At 41.3% G+C, this 12793-nt stretch overlaps 1 non-coding gene across 1 annotated transcript; it reads right to left on the minus strand.

Moving 5' to 3' along the window:
• Positions 1-415: 415 nt before the first annotated feature.
• Positions 416-521, minus strand: LOC140822481 (small nucleolar RNA R71). Its single transcript, XR_012115967.1, has one exon. It is a non-coding gene; the product is annotated as a small nucleolar RNA R71 (small nucleolar RNA).
• Between the last annotated feature and the right edge of the window lie 12272 nt (positions 522-12793).

Below are 12793 nucleotides of genomic sequence, written 5' to 3' on the forward strand. Positions count from 1 at the left end.
CGTGGAGTGGAACAGCGTGAAAATAGACAAGTTGAGATGCCACGCCGCATATCGATGCTAGAGTATACTCAGCCGTCCTTGGAGAGTGCGCGCCCTAGTGTTGTGAGGCCTATCGTGCGGGCAAATCAATTTGAAATCAAGCCAGCTATAATCCAGATGATTCAGAACACAGTCCAATTTGGAGGAACTGCAGTAGATGATCCAAACACGCACATTGCAGATTTTCTTGAAATTTGCGACACTTTTAAATTCAATGGAGTTTCTGATGATGCTGTCAGGTTGCGTTTGTTTCCTTTCTCTTTACGTGATAAAGCTAAAGCATGGTTAAATTGTTTTCCTGTAGGGTCGATCACCACATGGGAGGACATGGCGAAAGCGTTTCTCATTAAATATTTTCCTCCATCAAAGACCATGAAGCTGCGGCCAAACATTACAACATTTGCTCAATTCGATCAGGAGTCTTTATATGAGGCATGGGAACGCTTCAAGGATCTACTACGAAGATGCCCACATCACGAATTGCCACTTGGGTTAGTCGTTCAAACATTTTATTATGGTTTGCTTACTCCTAAGCGTACTATGATAGATGCTGCTGCGTGTGGGAACTTATTGAGAAAAACTGCGGAATAATGATATGAGTTGTTGGAGGAAATTCCTGCGAGCAGTTATCATCCTCAATCTGAAAGAAATAACCAGCGGAGGAGTGCAGGAGTTCACCAGGTAACTGATTTTTCTGCTATTACTGCACAACTTGATGCTTTAAACAGGAAACTAGACAACTTGAATATGGGTGGCACGGTGATGCGTCTTCAAGAGATATTATGTGAAAAGTGTGGAGGGGAACACTATGTGAAAGACTGTCAAGATGACAACCCGTTCTATGTGCCAAATGTGGTACCGGTGAATCAAGTGGGAGTCCAAAACCGCCCAAGGAATGACCCTTATTCGAACACATACAATCCTGGGTGGAGGCAACATCCCAACTTCTCATGGGGCGGTCAAAATAGTCAGAATCGACCGGAATGAGGACAACAATATGGGAAACAACCGATGTACAGATCCGATCCTCCTAGAGAAGAAAAGTCCAACTTGGAACAAATGATGTCTAAGTTTATCTCATCCACTGAAACTAGACTTCAAAATCGGGATGCATCAATAAAGGGGCTTGAAAATCAGATTGGTCAGTTAGCAAAGATGATAGCAAGTAGAGAGCCAGGCACCTTGCCAAGTAACACCAAGACTAATCCAAAAGAGCAAGTGAAGGCCATTAAGTTGAAGAGTGGGAAAGTTTTAGAGTCAAGAGAGAAAGAGAAAACGCAAACATTGGATGAGCAGACTGCGACATCTAAAGGTAAGTCCTCTAACTCCACACTAGCACCCACTGCACAACCTAAAATTGTTATACCTCCTCCTTTTCCTGCAGCATTGAAAAAAGCAAAACTAGATGCACAATTCGGTAAGTTTCTTGAGGTATTTAAAAAATTGCATATCAATATTCCCTTCGCCGAGGCTTTAATGCAAATGCCTAGTTATGCTAAATTCTTGAAGGACATATTGGCTAATAAAAGGAAGTTGGAGGATCACATGACAGTTAACTTAACTGAAAATTGCTCCGCTTTGGTGCAAAACAAAATCCCACCGAAACTAAAAGACCCAGGGAGTTTCTCTATTCCTTGCATGATTGGTGATGTTGTTTTTCACAAAGCTTTGTGTGATCTTGGTGCAAGTATTAATCTTATGCCTTTGTCTGTGTTTAGGAAACTTGGGTTGGGAGAGCCAAAGCCAACGAGGATGTCTTTACAGTTAGCAGACAGCTCTGTCAAGTATCCACGGGGAGTTATTGAGGATGCTCTAGTGAAAGTAGATAAGTTTATTTTTTCCTGCTGATTTCGTGGTGCTAGACATGGAGGAGGATATGGAGATGCCCTTGATTTTAGGGAGGCCGTTCCTTGCAACTGGCAAGGCACTGATTGATGTGCAAGAAGGGAAGTTGAGATTGAGAGTGGGCGAGGAAGATATTACTTTTGATGGTTTTAATGCACTTAAGCACACACTGCATTCTGATAGTTGTTATAGAATTGATGCTTTTGATGCCTTTGTGTCTAACTATGTGCAGGATGCTTTGAGAGATCCTTTGGAGGCTGCTATCACTACTGAATTGGGAGAATAGGATTTGGACGAAGAAAAAGCTGAAATAGTGGCATACTTTAATGCCAACCATCCATGGAGAAAGCCAATGAAGATGAGGTTGGAAGATTTGGGAGATCGAAAAGACTTGATCCCACAGAAATCAAGCCTGGAGGAGCCACCGACACTCGAGCTGAAGCCACTGCCTCCACACCTAAAGTACGTATACCTAGGTGAGCACAACACTTTACATGTCATTATTTCTGCTGCTTTGACAGATGTGATGGAGGACAAACTGTTGAAAGTCTTGAAAGCGCACAAGGGTGCATTTGCGTGGAAGGTGGCGGATATCAAAGGGATCAATCCATCAGTCTGCATGCACAAGATCTTGATGGAAGACAAGTACTCACCTCTTGTGCAACCTCAGAGAAGATTGAATCCAAAGATGCAAGAGGTAGTAAAGGCAGAAACGATTAAGCTTCTCGATGCAGGTATTATCTATCATATATCTGATAGTGCATGGGTAAGTCCGGTTCAGTGTGTGCCAAAAAAAGGTGGGATTACTGTGATTACAAATGATAATAATGAACTAATACCCACCAGGATTGTTACGGGATGGCGTGTGTGCATTGATTATAGGAAATTGAATGAAGCCACCCGAAAAGACCACTTTCCCCTTCCCTTTACTGATCAAATGCTTGAGAGGTTAGCGGGTCATGAGTTTTATTGTTTTCTAGATGGGTATTCGGGGTATAATCAAATCACCATTGCACCTGATGACCAAGAGAAAACCACTTTCACTTGTCCTTATGGAACTTTCGCCTTTCGCCGCATGTCGTTTGGTCTTTGTAATGCCCCTGCCACATTTCAACGTTGCATGACCGCTATATTCCATGATATGATAGAAAGTTTTCTTGAAATTTTTATGGATGACTTCTCTATTTTCGGCCCTTCTTTTGATGACTGTTTGCAGAACTTGAAGGTGGTGCTGTTGAGATGTGAGGAGACGAACTTGGTGCTAAATTGGGAAAAGTGCCATTTCATGGTACAAGAGGGAATTGTCCTAGGGCATAATATTTCGGAGCACGGAATAGAGGTGGATAAGGCGAAAGTTGAAGTTATCAAGAACTTACCACCTCCGGCGTCCATAAAGGGAGTTAGAAGTTTTCTAGGCCACGCCGGATTTTATCGGCGTTTTATAAAAGATTTTTCAAAAATTGTCAAACCTCTATCTTCCTTACTTATGAAAGATGTGCCATTTTATTTCAATTCTGACTGTTTACAGGCATACGAGAATTTGAAGGAGCGCTTGGTGACGGCTCCTGTCTTGGTAGCACCGGATTGGGATCTACCTTTCGAGATCATGTGCGATGCCAGTGACACTGTAGTGGGGGCCGTACTTGGCCAACGGCAAAACAAGGTATTTCATACAATTTACTATGCAAGTAAGACCTTAGATGACGCTCAATTGAATTATGCAACAACTGAAAAGGAATTACTTGCAGTAGTGTTTGCACTTCACAAATTTCATTCATACCTTGTTTTGTCCAAAGTAATTGTATTCACTGATCATTCTTCCCTTAAATACTTACTTGCTAAAAAAGATGAAAAGCCACGCTTACTTCTGTGGATTTTATTATTGCAAGAGTTTGACTTAGAAATCAAAGGCAAGAAAGGTGTTGAGAATGTGGTAGCAGATCACTTGTCTAGATTAGAATTTAATTGTGATGACTCTGTCGATCATGCTATCAATGATTGGTTCCCTGATGAGCAACTATTTGAGGTGAGAAATTGTCCTTGGTATGCAAATTTCACTAACTTTCTTGTCACAGACACACCTCCACCAAACCTATCGTTTCACCAACGAAAGAAATTCTTTTCTGACGTGAAATACTATTTTTGGGAGGAACCGTTTTTGTTCAAAATTTATGCAGATGCCATGATAAGAAGGTGTGTTGCAGAGGAAGAGTTCGACCAAATTCTCAACCACTGCCATGACCGTGAGGTAGGTGGTCATTTCGGACCAACAAGGACGGCATCCAAGGTACTTGAATGTGGCTTTTATTGGCCAACCCTCTTTAAAGATGCTCGTTCTTATGTGCTACATTGTGATAAATGCCAGCGGTCATGTAACATCTCTAACCGTCATGAAATGCCTTTGAATAATATCATTGAGTGTGAGGTTTTTGATGTGTGGGGAATTGACTTCATGGGACCGTTTCCCAGTTCTTTCACGAAAAAATACATCTTGGTTGCGGTGGATTATGTGTCTAAGTGGGTAGAGGCGGAAGCGTACGCCACTAATGATGCTCAAGTGGTCCTAAAATTTTTAAAGAAAAACATTTTTAACCGATTCGGAACACCACGAGCAATCATTAGTGATGGTGGCACGTATTTTTGCAACAAACTATTTGAAAAACTTTTGAGCAAATATGATGTCACATATAAGATCTCTACCCCCTATCACCCCCAGACGAGTGGTCAAGTGGAAGTGTTGAACCGAGAGATAAAGCGAATTTTGGAAAAAGTGGTAGGTGTCAGTAGGAAAATTGGTCGGTGAGGTTAGATGACGCTCTTTGGGCATATAGGACTACTTTTAAAACACCTATAGGCACTACACCGTATAGGCTTTTGTTTGGTAAAGCATGTCATCTACTTGTAGAGTTAGAGCATCGCGCATACTGGGCCACAAAAGCACTGAACTTTAATTGTACTGATGCAGGTGAACAGCGTTTGCTTCAATTGGATCAGTTAGAAGGGTTCCGAAATCTGGCCTATGATCTAGCCATGTCCTACAAAGAAAAGACGAAGAAAGCTCATGATAAGCAGATCATTGAAAGAGAATTCAAAGAAGGACAAAATGTTCTGCTCTACAACTCCCGATTGCGACTGTTTCTCGGAAAATTGAAGTCGCGATGGTCCTGTCCATTCGTGATCTCGAAAGTTTATCCATCGAGAGCTGTAGAATTGAAAGATGGGAAGGATGGGACATTTACGGTCAATGCCCAGCGCCTGAAGCACTACATGGGCGGCACAATTGTGCCACAACTTGGAATCACCCGGTTCCAAGACATGCCGAACTGAGACGGACCGACAGTCAAGCTCTCGACTATAAATTGATAACTACTTTTCTTTCCCTTCTCTTGCAATTAATTAAATTGTCTTTTCCTTTCTTATCAGTATATTTTATTTTATTTTACTGTTGTGTTCTTTATATATATATATATATATATATATATATATATATATATATATATATATATATATATATAAAAGGGAGAGGGTGATTTTCCAGAGAGCTCGGCGCTCGAGCGGTAAAAAATACCGCCCGAGCGCGACCAAAAAAAAATTCAAAAAAATTCAAAATGTCTAGCGGGCTCGGCGCTCGGGCGGTATTTTTGCACCGCTCGAGCGCGAATATGTACCCACGAAATTTTTTTCCAGAGAGGCTCGCGCTCGAGCGGTAGTTTTCTACCGCTCCAGCGCGCCTGCCTTATAAATGCGATTTCCCCTTTCCCATCCGTCATTCTGCGAAAATCCTCCCCCAAATCCCTAACTCCTCTCACCTTTTTTTCGATTTTGTGGTGCAGGAACTCCAATCCGGACTCGAATTCTCGGCAAAGTGGAACAATCGGCTTAGGAAAACAAGAATCATCCCCTCTCCGGTCACCCACCATCTCCATCTTCCATCACAATGGCTCCCAAGAAGCAAAGAGGTAATCCCGGTTCCTCCTCTTCATCCTCATTTGATAGAACACGCTTCGTGAGTGTGGAAGCTCGGGCTAGATACGACCATGCTAAAATTCACCGAAACCCCATTGCCGAGAGGGGATTTCGTCGTACCTTTGAGGATCGATATATGCCACCTCTTGTGGACTTGGAAAGAAGAGGATGGGAAAAATTTAGCGAGCCACCTAAGGCGGCTGTGGTGTCCGTGGTGAGGGAATTCTACGCGAATGCTTGTGAGCGCACTGATGGTAGGGCATTTGTTAGAGGCAAGCTTGTGCCGTTCGATTCAACTACGATTAATGCTCTCTTAGAAACGGCCGAGATCGATGACTCTAATTTCCAGGCGTTGGTGGTTGATCCAAAATACAACTTGATTATCGAGACTCTTTGCCACCCGGGTGCGGTGTGGAAACCGTTGGGCGGAGCGCCTAGCTGTTTGATGAGAAATACTTAAGAGCTGACGTTGCCATGTGGTATTTGTTTGTGGCCCGACGGATGATGCCAGTCTCGCACAAGAGCGAGGTGCAAAAGGAACGTGCGGTGCTAATTTTCGCCTTGACCCAAGGATACGACATCAATGTGGGCAAACTCATAACTTCTCAGATCGTGTTGAGTGCTCACAACAGCCACATTGGTCTGTTCTTTCCAACGATCATATCCGAACTGTGTGCACGGGCTGGGGTACATTTCCGAGAAGACAAGGAGTGGCTTCAACCGATGAAGCCAATTTGTCAGGAGGATGAACAACGAAAAAGGGCGAAGCGACAGGCAGATTTCCCCACTCGGGCAGAGGAAGCCGATGGATCCAGCACTGCCGTCCCATGTCTGCCATCACAACCCCGGAGGCGCCCCCAAAATGAAAAAATCGATGAAACTCTCGCATTCATGATGTATCAAAATCGTATCAACTCGTACCTCATTGACCATGCAGCTCAAATGGAATCCATGATGCGCACGTTGCTCATACACGGGGGCATTGACCCAGGCACCCTCCCACCTACTATGCCACCCCCTCCCCCGTTCCATTTTCAGTACGACTACCAGCAGTAGGGGGACGCTCCCGGAGTGCCACCACCTGAGCACGACGACGATGAGTCTTGACCAGGGGAGTTTACTGCTTCCCCTTCTTTGCACTTTTATTTCTTTACCGCTTTCTGTTTTCTGTCTTATCGTTGTTTCAGTCTAACATGTTTTTACCTTCATGTTTACGAGTCTGCATTTGTGTTTGCATTTCTGTGTTTTGAGTCTTTTGTGCAATGGGGACATTGCACACGTCTAGTATGATGGGGGTCGTTGTCCGTAGTCTTATTTGATTTCGTTCGTATTTGTTTTGCATGGGTGTTAGTTGATGGTGACATTAGTCAATTGGTAGCCAGTGATGATTTTGGGTTAAACGAACTGCATATTACTTAGTCTTATCACTCGTTAGGAATACCCCAGTGAATTGAAAATTTCCATATGCGCACGGTGTTATTAGTAGTGTAAACGACAGTCGAGTTTAAGAATCTGTGGGAGAAACTGGAAAAACATGAGATGCAAGTCGAACTTGAGTGAATTTTTGTTGGCAGTCGTGACCGACCAGTGACATGAAATAGAGAAGATCACTCGAGTCCACCGGAATAACTTTTGTCCCAATTGTGCATAATACCTCAAGAGTTATCCCTAAGCCAAATAATCAAACGTTCTCCCTAAGCCAAGAAAACAAACGTTCCATATACTCAAAACCTAGGGAGTACACTTGAGAAAATTATGCACTAAAAAAAAAAGTGTTGTGAATAAAAAAAGGGGGATGTAAGGTGTGGGGGAGCCGAAAAGGGATGAAATGCTATCCCGAGGCTAAAAAGATGGAGATGTAAGGTGTTGAGGAATGTTAGATAAAAATTCTGACAAATGCATAATGAAAATGATCAGTGTACGTCCCATCTTTTTGAGCCGTTTGAAACCTCATGATATTGATTCCCTAATTCCTGTTATACAACCTTGAAGTTTTGCCGCTTTGTGTTCACTTGTTGGTCACAACTAGAAACAGAACTCAGGATAGGAAAACTTGCATTGAACTGTTGATTTGGTAACTCGCATGATTTGCGACTAAAACTGTCTGAAGCACGAGCTAGTGAGGCCCACAACACACACACGACCACACTTTCTGGTCAAATCAAAATGCTATAAGGTGCTTTAAAAAGGGGTATCGATGAATGTTGTGATTTGACTAATTGGATGTGGTTCACAAACCCGCTGAGGCAGGAAATGTCAGTTTGCTACTTCACCACCAGTTTCGTTATTTTAATTCTTTTATTTTGTGTTTGTTTCGTATTTTGGTTGTGGTTTGTAACCTATTTTGCTTGAGGGCAAGCAAAAGGTTAGTATGAGGTGGTTGATAGGTGTCGTTTTTACGTGTTTTATTGCATCAGTTGGCATGTGTTTGCATTGTGCATGCGTACGTTTTGTTTACATTTTGTTCCTTTTGGATAAACATTTGCATGTGATCGTGTCTCACTTGGATGTGATGAATTTGCAGGAAAAATGGACGGAAAACCAAAAATGGAGCAAAGTGTACAAAATAGAAGGAAATGGACCGAATGAACGGCGCCCAAGCAGTAATTTTCTACCGCCCGGGCGCGAAAGATGAACAGCTGCATAACTGGACAGAAAGGTCGGCACTCGGGCGGTAATTTTCTACCGCCCGGGCGCGAGAAATGTCTTATGAAGGCCAAGTCACAGAAAAGTTGGCGCTCGAGCGGTACTTTTCTACCGCCCGAGCGCTACCTAATTTTGGCAAGATTTTTTGCAGCCGATCTTTTACCTTATTTTGGAGAAAGGAAGATATGGAAAGGGAGGAGGCACGAATTAGGGATTATTCAGACACATTCAGACTGGATTCGAGAGCTGACACAAGCCATTGAGAGCACTTGGCTCTTGGATTGAAGATTTGAAGTTTTCCAGGCGTCATTCTTCGCGTTTTTCGTCACTTCTAGTATTTCTTATTTAGTTTTAGCATTTGAACTTTGTTTTGTTTATTTTCAATCATGAATTTTAGTAGCTAAACTTTAATATTTGTTGGGATTTAAGGGGACCCTACCCCAAACTTTGAGTTGGATTAATTTATGTTCGATTGTTGCGTTATTCTTGATTATACTATTGTTTTTCTTCGCGTTGTTAGAGCGTAGCTAACTTTAACGACGTTTTCAATATCACGAGTAAGTCGAGAGAATAACTAGTGATAGGATCGAGTAGTATAATCCGTGGATCTACAATTTACATAGATATATGAAATTGGATACACGCCGATAGTCATAGTCCTTAGGGTCGAAAACTAGGGGATTTCACAAATCGAAAAGCGATTCACTCTTGATAAATAATTAAAGACATTTAATTACTTCATTGAGTCGAATTAGTTTAGCATAGCTCGAGAGAGTGTGTTCAGTAGAATAGGAAATTCTGTCGGAAGCCTATAATCACTATCGAACGAATTAATTAATTAACGAGGGGTAGGTGAACCGATATTCCCAACAAATCCATTTCTCCTTGAATTTTACTCAACATTTTAGACAGTAATTCTCATTCGTATTCATTGAATTGTTTTATTTTCACATTTATTTGAGCATAGTAGTGTTAAACCAATCAAATCCATTTTCGTTGCTAAATGATCAATAATTGAAAATAACAATTGTTAAATACAGTCTTAAGTGGAACGATACTCGTACTCGCGTACACTATACTATTACTTGACATCGTGCACTTGCGATAAATTTTGAGCATACAAAACCATATTTTTATTGGGGATTTGACTGTGCAAGTTTTGCTCAATCATCCTTTCTCGCATCATACACGTTTATATGTTTTTGTTTGGTTTCAAGTACACAAACTTTCAAGTGCTTCCCATGAAATATTTTCGGATCCCATGTGTTTCTTGCATATACCAACTGTATTCACGTTTTTTTTCTAAAATTTCTGTGAAAGGGGCGTGATGTTGCTGATGCTAGGGAGTTGTATCACAGCACGGTTTATGGTCTAGGTGGTAGGGTCGAGCATGAGCGCAAGGGCTGTCTGATTTCAGGGCTAAGCCTCGGCTGCAGCACGTTGGGGAATAAATCGGGTGTTTGGGGAAGCCTCGACTGTGCAAGTGTATCCTGAGACCTGGAACAGATCGGGAGGGGTCTGAAACATTGTCAAGGGGGTTCGAACACAGCTGGGACTAGGCGGAGAGTCGCTTGAGCGTTGGGGCAGTGGTTAGAATTCGGGTGCACTGCGTGAGGAGGCTAGGGGCTTGTGCAGCGGCTTTACCTCTTGTGTTTGCTGGTTTAGAAGGTTAATTAGGGTCCATATATTAAGCCTTAAAGGATGGACATGTGGGGAGTAGAGAGTGGACCGAGATGTTTATGAGTTGGGGGCCATGTGTTAAGTTGTGATTGTAGGAAAAAGGGGTTGGCCGAGAGTAGGTGACCTTCTGAAATTTTCAGCCGTGTGGTTATGGGCTATTGACACTGTTTTAGGAGCATGTTAGTGTTTATAAGATATGATAAAAAGTTGGGAAAGTTTTGATTGATTTTCGGTTCAATTCTTGTTAAAACCGGGACCTCGGTCCAAGTTTTAAAACGAATAGGTTAAGTTATGAAATGGGCTCGAGTTTACGTCTAAGAATGGTTTTAAATATGTTTTGGAACATTTTAAGGAGTTTGGTAAGCTTCGGGTCAATTTTAGAGGTCCAGGGGTAAAAAGGTAATTTTTGGATTTCTAGGGGCAAAATGGTCATTTTGCACCCGAGGTGAGATTTTGGTCGTGGCAGCGCCCTGAGCACAAATCATGATAATTTTAAATGTTCATGCATCACGTTTACGATTTTACGCTATTATAATAATTATGGTGCATGCTTGGTTTAAAGGGATTAAGAGAGAAAAAGTGAGAAAGTGAAGATCACTCCGTCTCCGCTGCGCCGCGTCGTTATTTCGTTTGTTTTCTGTCAAAACAAACCAAGGCATGTTTATATCTTCTTTCACTCTTCAATCAAGCCATATATGTATTTTTAAATATCGCAAGTACATGATTTTAATGCAAGAAGATCGAAATTGTTCATATTTAATTATGTTGGTTAATTACATTACGTGCAAACATTCATTTTGAGATTTATGCGATATTGCTTGTGGTCATCTCACTATCATGGCAGCATTGTATTATCCGGTCGCCAGTTACCGGTCAGTTCAGTTTAGTGCAGGGGCCACTTGCGTAGACCATAATCTCAACAGAAAATTATTGCATGCTATTTCAGTACAGTGCTCCAAGGAGCAAACATTTTCACTATGATTTTCAGTTCAGATATGCATGTATTATAATCGCTCATGACAAGTTATTTTCACATTATGCCTCATGACATGATATTTTTACCCCATGCAAATTTTACTATATTAGTTACTCGTTATTTACGATATATGCATGCTGAGTCTTTAGGCTCACTAGACTTGATTGTTGTAGGTACTGATGATGTCGGGGCCGAGGGCGGGGACCAGTGAGGTAGCTTGGGTCGGCAGTAATGGAACCCGAGGACCTCATTTACAGCACTTTCCATTTTTATGCTCAAACATTTTTTATCAGTTGTTGGATACTTCAACTTGTTATTTTGGCGAGTAATAATTTCTTCCGCTGCTATTTTTAAACATTAAACTTGATTTATCAGTTTATTTTGTAAATGAGGCACCTTAATTATTTTAAAAAGAAAATTTTTAATTTTTCTACAAATTTTCAAACATGAATTTTCGGGCCGTTATATCTGTGGGTATAATTCATGAAACGACTGCTCCTTATTCACCACAATCGAATGGCATTGCCGAAAGAAAGAATCGAACTCTGAAAGATATGATGAATGCTATGTTAATAAATTTATGACTACCCCAAAACTTGTGGGGGGAAGTAATAATATCGGCTAATCATATCCTGAAAAAGATATCCCACAAGAAAAATGACAAGTCACCTTGCGAATTGTGGAAAGATCATAAACCTTCCTACAAGTACCTCAAAGTGTGGGGATGTTTAGCTAAGGTTGAAATATCAAAGCCCAAACAAGAGCGAATTGGACCAAAGACGGTCGATTGCATATTCATCGGATATGCACATAATATTAGTGCCTATAGGTTTATAGTACACAAATCTGAAAATGCAGAAATGAATACGGACATGACAATTGAGTCAAGAAATGCAGTATTTTTTGAAAATATATTTCCTTCTAAAGAGAGGAAAGACAATGGTTCTAGCAAGAAAAAACTTGAGACGGAGCATGAAGGTCAAGTACCTACACATGATCCAACTTTAAATGAAAATGCTATACCAATGGAAAGCTCTTTAAATGAGCAAGAACCAAGAAGAAGCAAAAGGGATAGAATCTCAGTCCTTTGGTCCAAACTTTCATACTTTTATGTTGGACAATGAACCAAAGAACATACAAGATGTTCTAGCTAGCCCTGAAGCACCCCATTGGAAAGAAGCCATCAGCTCTGAAATGGATTCCATTTTGCAAAACCATACTTGGGAATTAATGGATCTTCCACCAGGAACCAAGCCATTGGGATGCAAATGGATATTGAAAAAGAAAATGAGAGTTGATGGAAGTATTGAAAAATACAAAGTCAGGCTTGTGGCCAAAGGCTATAGACAAAGAGAAAGCCATGATTTCTTCGACACATATTCACCAGTTTCAAGAATAACATCAATTCGTGTGCTCATTGCTATTGCAGCTTTGCATAACCTTGAGATACATCAAATGGATGTCAAAACGACATTCTTAAATGGTGAACTTGAAAAAGAAATATATATGGAGCAACCTGAAGGCTTCATAGTTAAAGGACAAGAAAGAAAGGTTTGTCGTTTAATTAAGTCACTATAAAGACTTAAACAAGCGCCCAAGCAATGTCACGAAAAATTTGACAAAGTAGTATTGTCAAATGAA

Source organism: Primulina eburnea, unplaced genomic scaffold (assembly GCF_022965805.1).
Source record: "Primulina eburnea isolate SZY01 unplaced genomic scaffold, ASM2296580v1 ctg857_ERROPOS3498143, whole genome shotgun sequence".
NCBI lineage: Eukaryota > Viridiplantae > Streptophyta > Magnoliopsida > Lamiales > Gesneriaceae > Primulina > Primulina eburnea.